Raw genomic sequence first — 22,287 nt, 5'->3', positions numbered from 1 at the left:
AAAATCCGGAGCCGGAGTCCCTAAGGCGGTTTGACGTTGTAGTCAACACCGGCAACTCCTGCGGCGCACCTGAAGCCAAGCTGTATTGACTCCGTCTTTCCCTTGGACCCTTCAGCTGCGAAGAGAGGGGGGGTCTGCTGCATGGGCAACAGCAGACCCTCCATATCACCCTGCCCAGGCTCTGTAGCTTCAGCTTCACTGGAGAGGACACTCCAGCGTCATCGCAAGATGTCGATTCAACACGGGAGGAGACAGATACCGTGTCACTCCCGAGTCGGACTGCACAGCCATTCTCGGCGGTGCAGATAGACTCTCAAGAAGCTACACCATCGTCTCTCGAGACGGACGGCTGCCGACGACGACGACGACGATTTTTGACCCATTCTGGTTGACATGGTGGCAATAGAAGAAAATGGAGCAGGGCAGGTGTGAGGGACCAGAAATGAATGGTCGTGGGCTAGATAAAGTGGTTCATCAGGTACAGTGCACTTTCCTTTCAGTTTGGAGTGAAGTTCAAGGTTTCCTCTTTGCCAAGTCTGCAAGTGCCTCCATGTAGCCCGTGGCAGAGGACGCAATTTTCATCTTACCCGCCAGCAAGTTTACAATCCTCCAAGTTGACACTCAGGAAGTGAAGCTCAAAGAAAGCCAGGAGAGCCCTTTCCTGCCTGGTTTCAGGTTTCCTTTCCTTATTTTACTTTCACTCAGATGACTGATGGGAGAATCTCTACCAATAGCTGACCCAACTCTGGGGTAACTCTGTTACTTTCTCAAGGGCTACAGCCTTTATGACCTAAACTAGGGGTCAGAAACTATGGTGGTAGGGCCAAATCTGGCTCACTGCTTTCTTTTATTAATAAAGTTTCTTGGAACACAGTCATATCCATTCATATATGGCTGCTTTCATGCTGTAATAGCAGAGCTGAGTACTTGCAACAGATAACACAATGACCCACAACCTAAAACATTTACTATCTAGCCCTTTACAGAAAGAGTTTGCTAACCTCTAACCTAAACGTAACTAGCACATCTGAATTTAAGCTGTTACTCTAAAATATTTCCATGAGATGTATACATGTACACACAGAAACAAAATGGTTATTCAATTTCATAGTCAAACTCCAAACTCAAGGACAACAAAAGAGATAAGTCACAGGAGTAAAAAGTCACTGAGTCCAAAGTATTTTTGAACGAAGAAAAGTTGCAGCATTACTTTCTGGGAATGAGATTTATTTGTGCTGATGCTTCTTTTGAAAACCTAGGTAAGCCTTAATGTGTATGCCTGTGTTCCTATAAAAATCCCTGATCTTCTATAGTTTGTTGACATTATCAAGCATACTTCTTGGAAAGATCCATGTTAGAGATATGGTGTGTCTGTGCTAGTTTGCTAGGTATTGAAAGTGCTATGGGATATTAAAAAGTAAAGTGTTGAAGCAACATATTGGCCTCAGTATGTGTGTGTACACGTACATGTGAGTATTTGTGGGGCAAAGTACAGAGAAAAACCGGGGAACAGTTGGGTTAAGGCAAAACCCAGCTGGCTCAACTATTTTGGGATTTGGAGACATATAATACATCCAAACTTTGGAAAACACTATATGACAATTTGTTGGAACAAGGACCAAAAGGACCAAAAGTCATAGTGGGGTGTCAGGTTCAAAATGTAGAATCATTGTCATCATCACAGATGACTTCGTCATTGGTGCCCCCTATAATGAATCTAGCCTGTGGGTCACCTTGAGTCCTCTGGAGCTTGTCATTACTTGGAACTTCTTGATATGTGCGTTATCAATAGTAAGCAATCTAAGCTGTTGCTTCCTTGGGGCCAGTGGACCCCCTGACTTGGGAAGTATTCAAGCAGAAGGTTGGGCAGTTCCTCATCAAAGATGCCATAGAGGTTTCTTGACCATTGCCTGGCATATAGTTGGTGCTAAAAAATACTAGTTCACTGATAAAATAAGGAAAGTTAGAATAGATAACTTTTAAATCTGTTCAAGCCAATCTTCCATTCCTCAGCCTGGTGAACTCTTTTATAGCATTTAAAATGTGACAAAGCCCATGGTAATTTTCGGCAACTTCATTTCCTTTTCTAAGCACATAGGAAACATTTCTTAGCCTCCCCTGCACCCCAAGGAACCTTTCTTGTTCTTTTCTCGGTGGCTACCAGAAATCCAGCATTAAAGGCCTTGGTATCATAAAATAGAAGGAGCCTAGATCCCTGAGTTGCTTCTTGGAGGACAGCAGCCCAGCAGGGTTGCCCACTTGCTTTGAACGTAAATATGAGTAGAAAATAAAACTTCTATTTTGTTAAATAACACTCAGATCAAGGATTGTTGGTTGCAGCGATTAGTATTTATGTTCTCTGCTGATGCATTTGTATTACATGGCTAAATTAGATAAAAATAACTAAATTCAGGAAAAGTAACACCGTAGGTTGAAAAATTACTTCCTACAGCCACATGCACAGACATAGAAACATAATGTTGGGCAAAGCATATTTACATAATGTAAATCACATGGATACGTAGCATATGACTCCATTTATAAAAAGCCCAAATACAAGCGAAACTAAGCAATGCATTGTTCAGTAATACAAGCATGTGTTAGACTTAAAAAACAAAGCAAAATGCAGGCTAGAGTTCAGGTAGGGCAGGGTAGATGGAGGCAATGCTAGTAGGAGGGTAACATAGGATTAAAAAATTTCAGCACATTCCATTTTTTAAGCCTGGTTGGAAGTACATTAGGGTTTATTTACTTATCCTTTATAAGCTAAATATATATGTGTAATATTTTGTATATATGAAAATGTTATGATGGAGTCACATCCTATGCACTTCTAACTTTTAATTCAACCATGCATGCATCTGGATATTCAATGAGACATAACTAATTAACACAATATTCAATTGTGGTTGACACGGATATGCTTGATTGTGTGCCGCGTATTATTGCACACACTGCAAATTTGTGGCCACTTATTCCTGTAGAAGACTGAATGTACAAAACTTGCATCTGGGTGATTTAATGCATTTTCAAAGGTAAGTTTGACTAAATGTACGTGTTTCTTAATTGCTCACATTGGAAACCAAATCTTTGATAAAATGCTACTTTGTTGTATGATATGGATCATACCAGGCAAGTGTTTCCCAAACTGGGCTCCCCAGAGGCCCACAGGTTTATAAGTTAGTTTTAGAATTTGAAATCTTAGGAGTAATGAATTGTTCATTAGTTGTGGTAAGGGCACCTAAGCCAACAGGCTATTGTATCTGTTTTTGCCTGGAATTAAACACCTCAGGCCAGTTACAGAGCTTACATATTTCATGCTGATTAGAAGTACTGGTTAGCAATTTATCTGCCTTTGATTAATTAAACATGGGAAAAACCAATTTGTTACTAGTCTCAGCGTAGAAGACAAAATTTATTAAAGCAGAAGGCCCATGGGAAGAAATTAATAAAATGAATTTCCTGCTGGTGCAAAGGTTTAGAATGAGTGGCCTATACTAATTCAGACTTATTTTGTGTTCATTCATTTATTAACTCATTTATTCTGCCAATATTTTCTGAGTGTCGACTCAGTGTCGGGCAGTAGTAAGCAAGGAGGATAGAATGATGAAGTAATCCAATATTCTTGCTGTTATGAACTGAAGGTTTGTGTCTCTCCTGCAAGTTCATATGTTGAAGCCCTGACACCCAGTGTGGCTGTATTTGGAGATGGGGCCTCTCAAGAAGTAATTAAGGTTAAATAACCTGATAGGATTAGTGTCTTTACAAGAAAAGATGCCAGTGCTAACTCTCTTTGTCTTCCCACGCACACACTAGGAAAGACTACTTGAAAACACAGCAAGTAAGTGTCTGTCTGTAAGCCAAGAAGACAGCTCTCACCAGACACCAAACTGGCTCGACCTTCATGTTAGACGTTTAGCCTCCAGAACTTCTGTTGTTGAAGTCACCCAGCCTATGGTATTTTGTTGTGGCCACCTGAGCAGACTAATGTCACTGCTCATATAATAGCATCATGGTGGATCTCAGCATAAGTAGTTAAGTTTTGCCAACAGGGGGAAGGGCTCTAACATGCATGTTGAGAGGCATCTAACATAATGATCAAAAGACTGCTCATGGGGTTTGACAGATCTGGATCTAATTCCCTTCTTGGTCATTTAATAACTTGAGAACTTTGGGCAAGAGACTTAATTCTTAAGCCTCAGTTTTCCCTTATGTAAAATGGGATAGTGTACCTATCTCATAGGGTCACTGTGAGCAGTAGATTAGCTTGTAAAATACTTGGCACAGCCCTTCTGTGTAGAAAAGCCTCTTTGTGTTACTGGCCTCATCTATCAGTTCACACATCTCACTGAATCCTCACAACAAACCCATCAGGCGGGTGTTGGCCATTTCTTCAGTTTGGAAATAAGAGCAGAGCTGCTGGAACTTGGACCCAGGTGTGTCCACCACCAAAGCCTGCATTGTCTCCCCTGACTTGTTCTTTCTCTGTGCATCCAGATTGAGAAAGCCCCAGGAGAAACACTTCTCTTTTATGCTGAAAGATCTGACATAGTAACCAGGTCAATGATTCTCAACTATGATGGGTAGGAGTGATGAAGTTACCCTGGGGAGATGTATCAAAGTCCCTGAGAAATGGGGATAGCCAAGTTTGAAAAAGCCTATCATTTCTGTGATTTGATTTTTATGAAAGAAAAAAACAAAATGTTAATCTATTAGCATTGGCTTTATCCACTTCATAATTTAATTTGAACTGTTGGATTAGATGGGAAAAGAGAGGTTTCTGTTTATACGCAAAGAGCATGGGTAAAATAGATTGAGACTCTTCTCCTGGGGTCTTCTCAAGGGCAGGCCCCTGTCTTGGGCCTCTTTCCAGTTACTGGGTCTAGCCCAGGGGCTCATAGGAGGCTTCTGTGAAACTGAAGTGGGGCTTAAAAACATATGACTTTAGAAGAGCAGACAGAATCACATGCTAATAAAGATGTCTGCTGGACTTGCATGTGTGTGTGGCATTGGGTAGGAGCAGCTGCCTATGATATTCTAGTCAGTCTGCAGTAGTGAGGTACATTTCTGCTAATTATCATAACCAATTAGTTCAATTCTGAGCAAAAATCTTCAGGGCAAAATCACTGGTTGCCTCTGTTCACGATGAGCTACTTAATTATACTACAAGGGGTGGTCATTTCACGACTTACTGTGAAGAGACCATGAATGTTCCTGGAAACCTGGGGTAGTTCCCTGAGGAGTGTAGGCAGGAAGCAAGTGGATATGCAGGGCACAAAGTCTCTGCTTTGGGTAGAAAGGAAATGGTAGGAGCAAGACCAATTCCATCATGGAAACTTGAAGAGCCCAGGGCACCCCCGATCTGTTACCTTGCAGGTGGGTGAAGAAGGTCTCACAGGCTAATGAGGGCAGTGCAGGTATTGCTTGCAAGGGGGATAATAATAATAGCTATTATTTCGGCAACATTTAATATATGCCTGGCACTGTCTTAACTGGTTTAAACTCACCAACTCTCATAATTACTCAGTGAAATAGTTTCTATCATTACCCTCATTTTACAATAAAGGAAATGTTGATGTTCAGAGAGGTTAAATAACTTGCCCAAGGTCATACAGTTAGCGAATGGCCAAACCAGGATGCAGGCTCTGGCAACTATGGCTAGAAAACTTATGCCTTTGCCCTACACTACATTCCTCTCCATACACTTATTTTAGGAATATACCATATCCTATTATTTGCTCATTCTTCACCTCATATCCCCTAATGTCATCTTGCAGGTGTTTCTTGTAAAGTTATAGAAATAAGTTGAGTCAATGGAGATAATTCACATCTTAGGTGAACTCTGCAAATTGCCTATAGGATAAAAATTCCACCTCAACAGGTACGTGCATATTTTCATGAAATGTATGGTCAACTGTGAGGAATAGGTGTGGAAGGAGAGAAGGTTCTCCATTTCCTGTGGAGTTATAGCCTTGTTTCTGAGATCTGTGGGAACTTCTTATCTGGATTCACAATGTTATTATCGTTGCTGTCAGTTTTGAGCTCATGCTTCCCTGCATTCAACACCATTTCTACCATTTTCCCATCACTCCTTGAGTGCACAGTAGTGTCAGTACCCAGCACTTCTGGGTGAGCTTCTAGTTTGTTTACATCTTCAACTGATAAAGTTTCAGCGTCATCCGGGAAGGTTGGCATGATCCTATTCTTACTACTGATTAAACTGTTGAAGTCTTTATCTGCAGGTTGATTTTCAAATATCTCTCTAGTCCAAAGCCTATTTGCCAATGTTGATGTTTCAACATTGTTCCAAACATTGTCTACAGCAGAAATGGCAAAGGAACTCCTTTAGCATGTCTTAGACTTCTAGGTCTTTGTTAAGTGCAGCAAGAATTTAGCTAAAGGAAAACATGAGCTGGAGTGGGAATTTATGCTTGCCCTCTGCGGAGTGTAAAATTTCTTGACCAACGAAGCTGGATCACAGACATACAACCAAGGGGAAAATTAAATGGCCCAAAACATTGTTTTCCTTGAGAAGTTTAGATCAGGGATGTATGGAGTACTGTTTAGGAACAGTAGAACGCTACAACTTTTTCTAGTCTAGATCGTGGTGAACTCAAGCCATGGGTGCAAAGTGTGTATTCAATCAGTCAGGAGGTATCTATCTGCTCACCTACACTTTCCGGTTTGCACAGTAATGACAGGTAAGCTGCATACGAGTTAAACTTCTTGGAAGTTGGCTCTTTCTAACCACTGTCTGCTCAACCTCTTCTGTAGAATTGACACATCTAAAAACAGTCAGCCTAGACTCAGTGATTAAACCCCCTAGGGTTCTCTTGTCAGCCATAGCTAAGGCTTTTCTAGAAACAGCATAGAGTACAGAGCTTTTTCATCACCATGTATAAATTTGTTAAAGATTAAGGTTTTCATCAGGTACAATTTTAGCAAATTTATACATGTAATTCACAGCTGCTTCACGATCAACAGAAGTTTTTCACCACAGATTTTCAAATATTTTACACCATGACACTTGCTAAGTTTCTCCAACTTTTTGAATATTCATACTCACCTTCAATGTGTACTTCTTTATGGAATGGACTGGCTGGTTTTAGGATAGCAAGCAAATCAGTGGCATACAAGAATTGTTTTCAAATATAATACATCCAAATTCCAGATCTTCATATTTCCCTGCAGGCAACGTTTCACTCATTTTTCTTTAATTCTTTGCTGTCATAGTCACTGTAAAACATTAACAAATTATACTTCAGTTTCACTGAATTGCATATGGTGGTGGTTCCCACATTATAGTCTGTGGTAAGTGATCTCACAGAGACACCATAATTTCTGCAACCATTCCCTTTTCGTTGCTATGGATAAAAATAACACCCACTTTTCTTTTTTATTCGTGGGTTTTTTCTACTTTTATTTTTTGAAAGTTTCACAGTGCAGGTAAATGCCACAAAAAAAAAAAAAACCAACCAAAAATTCAACAAAAAATATTAGCTGACAGTGGAGGCCCATGTGACTGATAGAAGCCCTGAGAAAAAAAAACTGGCATCAAATGTCAGTTCAGCTCTTTTTTTGGCAACCAGACTTGCAAACCACAGTAGCAGCACATCTAGTTTTCCAAGCTTTTTGGATTCTGAAATTGTGGGTGAGAGATTATGAACCATATTTTTTTACTTGAAAAATGTGAAAAATTGAGGGTTGTCAGGACTCTCTGGCTTGGACACTTATAAGAATTGCTCACTCCAGTTCCATTTAGACAGACTAAATGTTGACTAGACACTCAGTTCATTAAGTGGTGTGCCTTGGGCAAGTTGTCTATGCTTCGTATATTTATTCCTTCAATGGCAAAATGGAAATACTAATTCCCACCTTGAGAATTACCAAGAGAATTGAGTCAGATAACATAGTTTAGAGTATAATCTCGTTATTAACAGATGTAATGCTCACTCTGCTGAGCTCTCCTTGCCCAGCATCATTATTCCACACCCAGGAGTCAGTGAGCACTCTCTACATATACTGACTGGAATGATGAAGCCAGATGAGTAGCTGAATGAGCTCCTAGGCACTCAGAGCAGAGGCTTTTAGGCTCAGGCACCACACTTTTGGAAAAAGCAAAATGTTAAAATCCTGGATTTGAGTATCAAAATCAAAGAGCCCTGAGGAGCCATGAAGCATAGATTTTTATACCATAAAAAACAGTGAAGTTATGAATACAGAATGGTATAATAGGTTTTCTCCCTTGTCTTAATACATATGCTGAAGGAACACAAGAGAGTTGAACCATGGTAGATACTCCTAAGGGGACTCTGACCCCCATCCCTGCACTGAATCTGTTTCTATTGGAGTAGAAGGACATAATTCAACCATGTGTAGGTTTTGAAGAACCTGAAAACAGATGAGACTTGTGTGTGAATCCCTAATACATATATAGGAGACCTATAAAGTTCTTGAGGATTTTATACCATTAGAAACATTGTTACCTCTTTCACCCAGAAATGAAGGGATAGAGAAGTACAAATTGTTAGTTACAAATCATAGGGATGTAAATTACAGCATAGAAAATATAGTCAATAATATTGTAATAACTATCTATGGTGCCAGGAGGGTATTGGAAATATTGGGGGAACACTTTGTAAAGTATATGACAGTCTAACCACTATGCTGTACACCTGACACCAATACAGAATAATATTGAAAGTAAATTTTAATTGAAAAAGAAAAAAGAAAAAGGACTTAAGAAAGTAAACTTTACCAAGAGAGAAAAAAATGCATTTCTTATTTAAAAAACTATTTATTTATACTCTTCATTAAAATGGCATGTAAAATTCAATTTTTATTAAAAATGCTTAATAAAAAAAGAATCATTGTCAGCTTAGGTTGAAGGAGTGCTAAATCAAAGAATGCTGCCTTCAACTTTCTACTGGCAGCAAGAAGCACTATCTTTGATAAAAAAGTAAGAATAACTCAAGGGATGAAACTTCAAGCCCAGAAGGAGGAGCCACACCCGTCAGATGATTATTCATCTGCCTCAAAACCTAATGGAATTTTCCTGGCTGGATTTCAGAATTGCTTCACTCCTTTTTCCCTTTCATTTTCTTCTCTTTTTGAACAAGGATGTCTATAACTGTCATTTTATGTTTTTCCAGCACTGCATTTGGGAGCAGATAACTTATTCTTTGAGTTTCACAGTCCCCAGATGGAGAATTGTATCCCAGCATGGATTATACCCAGAGGTCTCCATTTACTTATTTAGATGATATAGATACTGAAATTTGGGACTTTTGAACTGATCTGATTTATATGAGATTTTGAATTTTGAATTGATCCTGTAATGGGTTGAGATTTTAGGGGAACTTGAGTAGGGTGAATATATTTTGCATACGGGACAGACTATCTTTTGATACAAAGGCAGACTGTGAGTAGGATGAATAATGCTGCTCAAAGATGTTCGCATCCCAATTCCCAAAGCCAGTGACTATGTTACTTTGCATGGCAGAGGGATGTTGCCAATGTGATTAAATTAAGGACATTGAGGTTGAGAGATTATCCTGGTGGGCCCAATATAACCACATGGATCTTTGAAAACAGAGACGATTTTACACTTGTGATGATGGAAGCAGGGTCAGAGAGATGCTCGGGGGCTAGTTTGGAAGAAGAAGAAAGGGATCCATAAGCCAAGGAATCTAGACAGTCTCTAGAAGATGGAAAAGTCAAGGAAACAGAGTTTTCCTTGGAGCATCCATAAAGAAACACCTTGATTTTAACCCAGTGAAACCCATTTTGGGCTTCTGACCTCCAGAACTGTAAGATAATAAATACCTGTTGTTTTAAACCACAAATTTGGGGTAATTTTGTTAGGGCATCAATTAAAAAATGCATGTAGGCATATGAAGGTATTTCTCCCGTGGAGAACAGGTACAAGCCATCACTGAAGATATTGGGAGTAGGGAGAGATCCAATCAAAGACTTCATGGAATAAGTAGCCTCTGAGCTGGGCACTAGTCATACCTGATGAGAACACTTTCTAGAGTAATCAGACACAGTGGCCTGGATGGATATGCAGAGTGCAACGAGGAAATTCGTGGCCACCTGGGTGTCATCCATTAAAAAGAACTGGACACTTTCTGCCTGCTGCCTGCTGCTTTGAGACCCTTTTAGTTACTATGCTTCTGGGCCTAGGAACCTCAAAATATGTTGCAGTCAGACTCCTTAAATCACATGGCTTATTATCATTGCTCTTGGGAGGCTCAGTAACTTTTAGGCACATAGCAGAGACCTGCATGAAATATTGGTCCTTGAAATGTCATTTTTGGTTTTTGTGTCTTTGTCAGCTTCTTGAGTGACCAGGGGCAAATCATAAACTATTTCCTGGGTTTCATTTTCTTATTTAAGGAGATAATAGTATCCTAGTCTCCTTCTCTTACTTTTATTTATTTTTTTGGGGGGGGGAGGGGGAGGGGGGCAGGGCACTCTTGCATCTTTGCCATACTCAACTTCCCAGCTCCTGGCAGAGTGGGAGGATGAATTACTAACTTTCTGTAGAGTGATTCTGGAACTTATTTAGGAGATTGAGCATCTGGAAGACATGGCATTCATTGAAGAACATCATGAAATACTGATATATTTAATTCTGGAATATGCAGTAGGAACAGTTCTACTTCCAGACAATCTGACTATCCGTGTATGACGTAAAAACCACAGCCTGAGTACACATGTCCATGAAAAGAGCAAGCTGTTGGTCTAAACATGATCAGCTGTCCCTGAGTTTTTCTGGTAATATTTGTCTGTGGCTTGTTCTCTGATTTTCTCATCTGCTAGTACTTTAGTTAGCAGATGTCCAAAGACTTTTAAAAATCTGGGAAAGAGAACCTGAAACTGGAAAAAAAAAATGTGATCTTAAACTAATTTTTTTCCCTGTTTATTGGAAAAAATTACCATTCTTTGGTTTGATGGCAGAACACCTCCATCAAGCCTTCAGGGCCTGGCATTTGGTACAAATACATTTGCGAATTCCCATGTTCGAATATACAATGAGATTCCTGAGGGGAAACGCTAGCAAATATATTTAAGTTGCTACTGTCTCTTCTTACTATTTTATAATATTAGCTAATATTTACTGATCACTTGCTATTTCTCAGATTCTGTGCTAAGCCCTGAGTACATACTGGGATACTATTTATTAATATCCCAGTCTTACAGATGAAATAGTGAATTTCACAAAGATTATGTGTTCCAGGTCACAAAGCTGATAAGCAGAGGAGCCAATATTCAAACCCAGAAGCTGATCCCAGAGCCTGATCTGAGAGCCTTGAACTACTGCTCTACTCGCTAACTAAACATCATTTCCTGCTCCCTGAAGCCCCTCCCTGTGCCACCCTGAACCCCAGGATGCTCTAACTAACCTCTCCGATCCTGAGATACTGATAGCACCATTTTGGCACCTCTTCAAGTTTGATCCATGGGCATCGGCTGGAGTCCTAAGCCCTGCACGACCACGTGGGGCACGCGCTGGGCTGGGCAGCGGAGCAGAGTAACAGAGAACTGATCTTGGCTGTAGGGAGACCCTCTTGCTCTTGGCCTGGTTGGCTCCATTTTAATTCAAATGTCGACTTTCCAGAGAGATAACCCTGATCATTTTACACGAAAATGTGTCTCTCTCCTCAGATGCCACTCTGTTTCATTTCTCCCCCAGCATGTACCCTTACCAGAAAGTACTCACTTGCTTACTTGTGTATTGTCTGGTCCCTTTCCCCAAGAATAATAACTCCAGGAGGGCAGGGACCTTATCTATTTTACTCACATCTGTACCATCCGTGTCTAAAACAATGCTTGGCATATAGAATGCACTCAACTATTTGTTGAAGAAATACATGAATGAATATACTGGTATGTTTTTGAAATGCTTTATTCATTAAGTAAATACTGAATATTGTTTTCGTGCTGAACATTGTTCGAAGTGTTAGGAACACGTTGGCGAGCCTTGTAGAGCAAATTACTTAAAAAATGGACTCTGGTTATAGCTTCATATTGTCAACAGTCTGACCATTTGGTCATAATTAGGATGAGCATATGTCCCAGTTTGCTGTGGACTATGCTTTTGTTTTGACATTAGTACAGATAGTACCCCTTTCTCTCTCTAAAGTGTCCTGGTATGCATGATAAATTATATATCCACCATAGTTAAATCTGATGTATCAAAATAATTAAAACTAGCAGAGAGGCGAACAATGGACTGAGTAAAATCCTGGTATAAGTCGCCCAAATAGTAGATCTGGTTGCTGCGTATAGCATTTATTTTGTGAGGTGCAAGCAATGGCAAAACAACCCAGACAGGCCTACGCAAAAGGCGGAAAGAGGAACGGACAGGCTTACACAGCTGAAAATTCTGTGTCTGGTGTGGTCGGACCCAGAGCTCACACTCCGAGTCGTTCTCCCCTGCCTGAGCAGCTGCAGGCTCACCCTTCCTGCGACTGAACGGCAGTAACAGCTGCTGTCGCACCCCTTCGCAGCTCCAGTTCGGCAGAGGGAAGCCCGAGCCTTTCCAGGAGCGCCTGCACGGGTCTGGGATTGACTCTGACCGGTCCAGCTCGGGGCAGGCACTCCTTCCCTTCTCGCAAACTAAGGCTAATGCACGGGTTATGCTTTTCATCCTTGCAGCTGAGCGTGGGGCCCTACCCAGACCGCATGTCCAGAGACTGAAGGAGTAGTCTGTCTGCCCCAAAAATGGGAATCAAGGGATTTTCCAGAAGAAAAGAGAATCTCTTTAAAGTATGGGTAGGGAACCTACAGCATCTTCTACACTGTGTGTGACTGCATGTTTGTGGGTGGCTACATGTGCACACATACACATGTGTATATGATTTTGGGTTGAGCAGCTATCTTACTGAGCAACGGCTTCAATCAAAAAATTGTATTTCTACACAATCCCTTTCTCAGGTTCGTGTTTAATAGACCCAAATAAAGCTTGGATTTATTCATCCCAACACCATCTCATACTAGCATCCCTCCAGTATAGGGCAGGCTTTCACATACATCGGTTCACTCACTCCTAAGACTTCTGTGTATAGACGTTCAGACGGTGCCCAGCACAGACTACAACGCTAAGCTGTGCAATATGGTGACCTTAGGTAATCCTCATAGAAATTCTCTTAGACGAGGTAAATGGGGGTCAGAGAAGTTAATTAATTCGCTCAAGGCCATCCTCTAAATTCTGTGCTTTTTCATTTAGAGAACCTGGTCAACTCAAAGGAGTTATCATCTTTAATCTGGGAAAAAACTAACCATGCTTTACCATTAAATACTTCCCAGGCATTTAAATAAACACTTCTACTGAAGCTTTGGAAATTAAAATAAGGTATTTTCATTTTTGTTTTACATTTAGACACATTAAGTAAAAACAGATTAAAAAAATCAGTGAGCCATCTGCAGTGTTTATATCCTTAAGGGCAGAAGAAGTCCATAGACATAATTCATTCTGTAAAGAGGTATGCAAGGCACCAGAATTTCTAAAATTTTCCTGGGGATTTTTGTTCACAGTCTTAACCACTTAATAGTTTCCAAATGAAGCTTGGGAATTTAGAGTGTGGTTCTTGAATTTTAATTTTAATGCTCTTAATAATCACTGTGGGTGCTTGTTAAAAATGCAAATTCTCAGCCTCCACTCCAAGAAATTCTGATTCAACTGGTATCTGGAATCTACATTTTAAACCAAGCATCCTCATGACTGTGATGTGGCTTTTTCCGTGAACATTCTTTGAAAATAGAAGTTTTGAAACACAGTTTCCAATAAAAATGACACAAAGCATCGTCCTTCTCTGCATCATTTAATATTCATTGAATACTAGGTGCCTACAAGGGTCTCCATCCTAAGAATGCATCATCTTTGGTATTCACACTGACAGTAGTTTGCAAGAAGTTACCCCTTTTGGAAGCAGACAAATATGCAAAAGCCGGAGGTATGAAATGATTACAGGGAAGGTATGTGGATGCAATGCATCTTTCCTTCTGAGATCTCCATCAGGATGAAAGTGGCATGATGGAGCTCAGAAAGCTGGTCTCTCATCTTTGTATAGAAGTGACAGCGCAAGAGATTCTCAGGCTACTGTCTGCCAGAAGGAGGTGAGATGCTCAGGGGCATCAATAATGAATGCCTCTGCTTCCTTACATCCCTGTGAGATCAAGAGGAAGCACATCCTCCTTCTCAAGATGTTGTGTGAGAATGGAAAAACAAACATAAGATGCCTGCCATCGCCTTGATAAACAATAGGAAAGAAACAAATATTTATTTTGTGCCTTTTCTGTGACATCTGGGGAAACGGAGGCCCGGGCAGATTAAGTGACCCTCCCAAGATCACAAAACTAGCATTCTCAGTTATTTCATATCATTCTAGAACTTAGGGGCTTACCACAGCCATTTATGATTACATGCCAGAGTTCTTGGGGTATGACGGGGCTCAGCTGGGTGGTTCTGACTTGGGGCCTCTCACATAGTGGCAGTTGGGGCTGCAGCCATCGGAAGAGTCAACCGGGCTTAATGCCCAAGATGTCTTTTCACTTGCATGCCTGGTGCCTTGGTGTTCTTTGGCCTTTTTCAGTTTCTCCATCACATCTCGTCCTCCAGGGCCCTGGCTTGTACTTTTCACAGCATAGTGGATTCAAGGTAGTCCTACGTGTTAGGTGATAGCTTCCAAGATGGCAGAAGGAAGAAGCTCCCGGGACAGGTAAGTTTACACATGAGATTGGCACATCATTTCTACAATATCTCATTGGCCAAAGCTCTCATAGGCTCTCTCAGATTCCAGGGGGTAGAGAAATATATTCTCCTTCTTGGTGGGGGAATGTCAAGGTCACACTGCAAAGAAGCATGGGCAATGGAAAGTACTGTTGCAGCCCCGTTTAGGGGAGTTTATTTTGCACGTGCGGAAGCTGTGGATCATTGCAGGCCAGAGAGAAAACAGGTATTTAGTCTCCAAAGACGGCACTCCGATGAGTCACTGTTGGCCAAGAGTCTTGTTCCACTCCCATCTCTCCGCCTGTGCTCCTGACTCAAGGTCTTCCTTTAGTTCTCCGTGTTCCCCTTGTCTGTAACTTCCTAGGGCATTTCTCTGGCTGTTGTCTTTTCTTTCTGGTCCTCCTTCAGCCCAGTGTGCATCCTTAACTTCTCCTCCTTCAGATTCCAACTCAGAGGCCCTTCCCTGAGCCCTTCAGGTTGGGTCGGCTCCTTCTCACAAGCTCTCATGGAAACATCTCTCAACCAAAACTTGTTCCAGGATTGTAATTACACATTCGATGATGTGAGGTTTTGATTGATCTTTGTCTCCCTTAAATGGCAATAAAGCATGGACTTTGTATATTTCGATTTCAATTCCAAACGCAATGCCTCCCTTACAGATAGTGGTAGCCAATAAGTTTTTGTTAAACAAAGATTGTTGAAATAAACTTCAGGTTCCTAGGGTAGTCATGTGGGAAAACAGTACTCACCTGAATATGGCAGTTCCAACCACAGTTAATTAAAATTAATTTCTCAGTTTATGGTTAAAGCCACAGAAGAACAATGGCAGGAGATGAAGATCAATTATAGCATGCTATCCCATTACACAAATATGATGCATCTTTATACACACCCTGTCAGATTTAGATACAGTTATTTCTATTTTACAGTTGAGGAAGCCAAGGTCTTACAACTAAAAAGTGAGGGAAAGGAATTGAATATTTCTTTTATTTACAGGTGATATAGTCACATTATAAATATGTGTATATGTATAATGTAACAATCATATACACATACATATATATCCGTTCAATTTAAATTACATATACATACATACATTTATTGCTTCAAGAACTTACAAAATTGCTTTGCTAAAAATGATAAGATTCCATTTGCTAAGAGAGGAACAGTGACACTAGGAGAGTTGGAGGAAAGGATGAAGGAAATGAATCCTCTGAAGATGCACACTATCCGGAAGTGACAGGGGCATCCTGTACGTGGGAACAGTAAGTGGGCCTATAAAGTCTCTTGACTTATAAAGAAAATAAAGAATGGAAATACATGCAAATAAAGTCACAGATGGAGACTAAATGGGGAAATCAGAGAGAGGAGCAGGAGATCATGTTTTATTTCTCACACTCAGTCACCAAAACAGCATGGCAACCAAGAGACATGTTTGAAGGGCCTCATGGCTCCCAGTGCAAAGAACACCCCAAAAAACCCACACGGTACAGGATGTGAGAGTGAGGCGAGGTAACCAAACTTAGCACACTGATGAGCTCCTTCATCTGTGACACCAGTGTGACAGACGTCTTTCTTTTCTTTTGAAAATCACAAGGAGCTATTACTTCGCTATAGACTAGGGGTGTTAAGGTAGATTATAATTAGAAAGAAATGAAAGTCAGGAGAGTTTTCTTTTTACTTACAGTGATGAAATTGTGTCTACACAAAAGTACAGTAAATGGCTATAGAATTATTCTGGGAATTTGTTAAAAACTTTATTTTTAAAAAAGTAGAATAACTACCCAGTTATATGAAAAATGACTTTCTCAGTAAAATCTCACAGAAAAGTCTAACTCAGAAGACAGATAAAAGAGGAGCTGTTCTGGTTAAATCAGGGTTGGAGACCCAGGGTATTGTCTGTTTTCCTTCCTTCTCTCACTCCAGGGTGGTTTTTGTGGCAGTTCCTCTTAGACACACCCTAGGGTTCTATGAAACTCAATTTGAAGACCCTCTCTGAAGATCAGTGAGCTGGGGTACTTAATCCTCAACAACTTTTTTTTTTCTTTTTAAATCTGGTAACATGTACCGTCTAGATGATTCTTCACCCCTTTCCACTCTCTGAAGACAGAACTGATCAGCTGTTTCTGGAGACCAGTAGAGTTATTTACTCTGTGGTCTGTGGGTCACCCACATTTTTCCACTTTTTATTGATTGGGTTGCAAAAGAAAAGAATGAACAAATTATGCACACATATACATGCCTCCAATTTCCCCCTCCGTGTTCTCTTTGCCTTGGAATGTTTTTCATGGTCTCTGAATAACCTGGAGAACATTCTTCAGGTCTCACGCTGATAGTTCTATGTAGCTTTTTCTCATGCCTACTGTTCTGAGAAATAACTAACTATAATGGTCCCCCCATCCATAGTTTTGCTCTCCATGGTTTCCGTTATTCGCCATCAACCACAGTTCAAAAATATTAAATAGAAGTTTCAGCAATAAACCATTTATAGGTTTTAAATGATACCCTGCTCTGAGTCAAATGATGAAATCTTGTGAGTCCCACTCTGTCCTGCCCAGGACAGGAATCATCCCTTTGTCTGGTGTATCTGCATTATAATGCTCACTGCCTGTTAGACACTTGGGGGCTCTTTGTTATCAGACCACCTTTCATGGTATCATAGTACTTGTGATCAAGTCACCCTTATTTTACTTACTAACGTCCTCTAAATGCAAGAGTAGTGATGCTGGCAATTCAGATATGCCACAGAGAAGCCACAAAGTGCCCCCTTTAAGTGAAAAGACCAAAGATCTTGACTTAAAAGAAAAGAAATAAATGTATGCTGACGTGGCTAAGATCTACAGTAAGAACAACTTTCCTATGCATGAGATTGTGAAGAAGGAAGAAGAAATTTATGCCAGTTTTGATCCTCCTTCTGATGTATCACCAGGAAGTCGATGTGGGCGTCCCCCACTTTCTGAAAGTCATGCCGCTTTGCTTTTACAAAAGACATACATTAGTACTTGTTTTTGCTAAGCAAAAGAAATCTGAAAAGAAGTTTCAATTTTATGAAAAAATTACTGCCATACTAATGTAGTTCCTTTGTTAGGTTAGTCCTGGCTTATTCCTGTTCTTCTGGGATAGGTTTGAGTGGGGCTCCCTTTCACTCTCAAAACTGGTCGCAGTTTGGATGATGAATTCTATGGCCCTTCTATGTAGTACATACTCTTTTGTGAAGTACCTGTTCAAATCTTTTGACTATCTATCATGTTGTCTGATTTTTTCCCCTTATATATAGGGTAGGGAAAAAGTAGATTTATAGTTGTGAGTACATAAAACACAGAGATTATTCTTGTATGATTATTTATTGAGTATTGTATTGTTTTCTATCTAAACAACTGTAAGTCTACTTTTGCCTGACCCTTAGACATATAAGTCCTTTATGGGTTACATTTGTTGTAAACATATTCTACTCTGTGGCATGACAGGGAATGTCTTAATTTTTAAGTTTTATTTCATGTCTCACACTTAACGAACTCATTTTCTAGGTCAAATAACAAAAATAATCTGGAGGGCTTAATCTTTCATACAGGATATGGCCATGCCTCAGATGCTGGAATCCCATTCAGTCACCCATACCCAAGGAATGGGGGAAAGTCAGAGTCTGACGGTATCAAGCATGACTTCCCATCACTGTCACCCAAGAAGGGTCTTTCACAGGGCAACTTTTTCCAGAAGAAGCACACATGAAGGACAGACCCGGGTTTTCCTTCTGCCTCTGCCATTCAGCTGGTGACTGATTTGTGTTTCAGCATCCTTATCTCCTAAGAGAAAAGAAGGGCTTATTTTTCAGTATTCTTGAAAGGACTGAGAGACATATGTTCTATAAAAGCACATCGTCCCATGCAGGGAAGAGAATGGATGCTCAAGATGTGCATGTCTCATTCTTCATTCTTCTTTCCTCTTTCTCCTTGTTTTCCTCCCTTCCTTCTCTCCTTTATTCCCTTTGTCCTCTCCTTCCTTTAATGTGTGACATAAAGGAAATAGGAGGCCTGATCACTCTGCCTTGGACCTACAAGCTCGCCAGAGACACACAATTTAGCATATACAAACAATATACCACACAGAAGTGTATATCATTAAGTACAAAAGAGGGGGATGTGGGCTATGAAAGGCTTATCAAAGTTCAAAGGTAAGGAAGAGTGAAAGTATTCCTTATGAGAAACCCCAGGAATGAATTCTCTCAAGCACAATTGAAGAAGAGAGCATGTTAATCAAATCTCTAATAATGCAGCTTGATGGAAGGCATTTAGTTATGCTTGAAGTAAGTGCTTTGAAATTTCAGTTGTTCATCCATTAGAAACAGACATCTGCAATTTCAGGAGTAAGAACAAGTAGCACATTACTGCCCTTCAAGTTGTTTTTCCTGTCTCTTTGTTATGCTCTGGGAAAATCAAGCCAGTAAATGACATGCCACCCTAATTGATTTTAATTAGTGCTGCACAAAAGAAACCAGATAAAAGATCTCTCTGTGAGCATGTACCTAGGTGAAATCTTTGGGCACTGTTGATTTGGGAGTTTCCAGAGTATCTATCACAAATAAAGATGGATTACAACAGTTTTGATGAAAACATAGTTATACCTTTCACTGTATTATATATTTATTAAGCAGTCTTTTAAATCATTGGGGAAGTGAATGATTGTTATCTATGAACAAATGAAGGACAAATGACTTGTTTTGTTTTTCATCATAATATTGGAGTGAAATTATAAATAGAAGTCCTCTTTATGCTCCTTCTTCATCTGGAGAACTTGTACCGATGTCTCAAGAGTCATAAAAAGTTTGACTTTTTCCTTAAGGCTTTTGACCATTTATTCCAGAAAAGTTAAGTTCTCTAATCTCTGCCTCAGCCATTTATCAAATATTATTGAGTTTCCAGTCCATGCCAGGTATGATGTTGGGTGCTGTATATACAACAGTGAAAAATATAGTCAGGATTCCTACCTGAAGGGTGGAAGCTTATTCAGCTGTAATCATTACTGTATTGTTGAAAAAATATCTGTTTATAGAAACCTTTCCAACTCTGATATGGAAACTTCTGAAGATGGCGATTTGTCTATTCATGTTAGTATACTCCTCATCCAGTGGGGGGCTGTCACTCAGTAAACATTTATGGAATCATTCTGAATTGATTCTGGGCAGTGTTACAGCCCATTGGTTTGTGTTACCCAATAGAACACTTCTCTTGCTTTTCCTTTCTACTCTATCCTTAAAACAATTCTATTCTAGGTTTTGATGTAGGAAGGCAAACACGCAAAATCCATGCATTCTTATGTCATCTTAGGTAGATTGACAGCCACTGTCTAGAGTTATGTGGGGAACTGATTCTAAGGTCTCTGTACAATGTGGCGGGAAGTGCGTTATGACTGATAAGTGATGTCTGCCAAATGTAGTGGACAAGACAGAGGTAGCGTGCGTGCTGTGCATTTGTCATCTCTGCTTTATGTCTTGAGATCCAAACTTGAGAAGAAAACAAAGAAATGTAGGTAGGCGTTAGGCCTGGAGCTAGCACAGAGGAGAACAAGCATAATTAACCACATTCACCATCATGTGTCTTGGGTCAGATAACTGGCAACGATCATGTAAAAAATCTGGGACTTTATTTGTATTATTTACCATTCATCATTGACAGTAATTGTTGCAGAAATAAGGCATGTGAATAAACTAAAGTCATAATCTCCCTCTTGTGTGTCAATATTTCCCACCTCAGTAACTTTAAAGTTCTCGAATTCTCTCACCACCCTCAAGAGATGAAGGGAATCTAATGCCTACCCTGGCTCCTATTCTCCACAGGCAGGTTAGTTATTGTAATTGCCCAGCCTATGAGGTTCTGAGGACAAGTCAAGCTGTCTGAATTCAGCCTGAGCTTTACCCTTTGCCTCTTGTGTAACTTTGGACAAACTAATGTATTGTTCTGCATTTTCCTTTTGTCACCTATAGATTGAGGAGGCTGGACGAAATGATTGAGAAATTTCTTTTCAGATATTTTGTGTTTCAGTCAAGACTGAAATCAGTTTGATTCTACCAAAGACTCACCCTTTGGGTTGTCACCACTTTGAGGTGGCTCTCCATTGCTAGGATCTGACATGACACTGGGTAGGCAGGATGAAGGAATCACAGCAGATGTACTGATCACTAGGGAAGGACCCGTGTCTAATGTGTCTTCCTACCTCTGTGCTTAGCAGATATATGTTAAATCAACAAAGCAAAACTTTAGTGGAAGGAGGATTCTGGAGAAATGCATCAGCACCAGTTTCTGGCAAGAGTCATTTGTGTCATTAGCATTAGCCTGGGACCTGATGACAGCAACAGAATCAGCTGTCCAGAAGGCCACACAAAATTTGCTGTCGAGCACATGGACTGGTTGTGGGTGTAGTTATTGCTGTTTTAATAAAAGACAAGAAAAGAATCCTTGCTTCTCAGAGGAAACTTTAATAAATGTGCTCGATTGCCCTGGTGTCTTTCACGTTCTTTCTGGCTAGGTATTCACAGCATGAACATAATGAGAATGTTTGGAGGGAAGGACGGGGAGAAAAAGGTAGGAGATTAAATAGCAGCTCTTCCTCTTCTCTTACTTTCCCCTAATTCCATTCAATCCCATCTTCAGCACAGCCCAGGCAAGAATGCATTCAGAATTTTAAGTACCTGGAAAGAGGTCTTAATTTTCAGCCTGACAGGTATAAGAAGTGAGATTGTATATATGATTAATTCTTCACCACCTCCTAATGGGATGTTTGGTTCTGTCCCTCTCTCCTTGCACGCAGAATGGTGCTCCTAAACACTCAAAGTGGAATCCTGATGATTCTCCGTTGTCTATGGCTGAGGCAGAGGGATTTTAGTTGTAAATTACAGATGCCCAGGTCTATCCATCAGAAAGTCAGATAGACGTGGTATATGAGGGAAGGGCCTGGGATTTGTATTTTTACAAAGTTCCTCCTGGTAATTTGGATAATACTTAAGTTTAGGCTCCACTGATGTATCAAACAAGGTCAATATTCCTTAGTGTGGCATTAAAGGACCCTTTGTGATATTCCCTCCAACCCCCCTTTCTCCTTTCCAGTGGCTGGCTAGCCACTCCCCTACCACCATTCCCACCCTCGTGCCCTACCAGATCGCTTGTGGCTCTCCAAAATGTCATGTTCTGTGCATCTCCATGTTTGTGCTTACGCTGTATCCTGTACCTACAAGGCTTTCATACAGGTGTCTGTCTGGTGGATTTAACATCCTGTATGGGCCTGTGAACCTGAACCTTCCACCCCCAAGTTTCCTGATACCCATCCATCTAACTACAGAATTAATTACTCTCTTTTTTTGTGTTCCCATAATATGCTGAACACTTTGTCACTATTTTAGCGCCAGTGACATATTTTCTGCTCTTAAACTTGACACAAACAGCCAAATAGTGGGATAGAATGTTTTAAATAGAACAGAGTATTTAAATTTATATTTATGCTTAACTTTTAAAGCAAGATAAAAATAACACGTTAAGTCAAATAATACAGAAATGAGC

At 40.3% G+C, this 22,287-nt stretch overlaps 1 protein-coding gene across 5 annotated transcripts in view; it reads right to left on the bottom strand.

Moving 5' to 3' along the window:
- Positions 1–22,287, bottom strand: part of LOC150003990 (uncharacterized) — a 131,866-nt gene that overhangs the window by 58,998 nt on the left and 50,581 nt on the right. For all 5 annotated transcript variants that reach the window (XR_016512257.1, XR_016512255.1, XR_016512256.1 and 2 more), the window contains one exon: positions 7,067–7,236. The gene's annotated coding sequence lies outside the window, so the exon portion shown is untranslated. The remainder of the gene's footprint in view (positions 1–7,066; positions 7,237–22,287) is intronic.

The sequence above is a fragment of the Furipterus horrens genome, unplaced genomic scaffold, assembly GCF_987537825.1.
Source record: "Furipterus horrens unplaced genomic scaffold, mFurHor1.1.pri manual_scaffold_7, whole genome shotgun sequence".
NCBI classification, from domain to species: domain Eukaryota; kingdom Metazoa; phylum Chordata; class Mammalia; order Chiroptera; family Furipteridae; genus Furipterus; species Furipterus horrens.
This window is presented reverse-complemented; position numbering and strand designations above follow the sequence as displayed.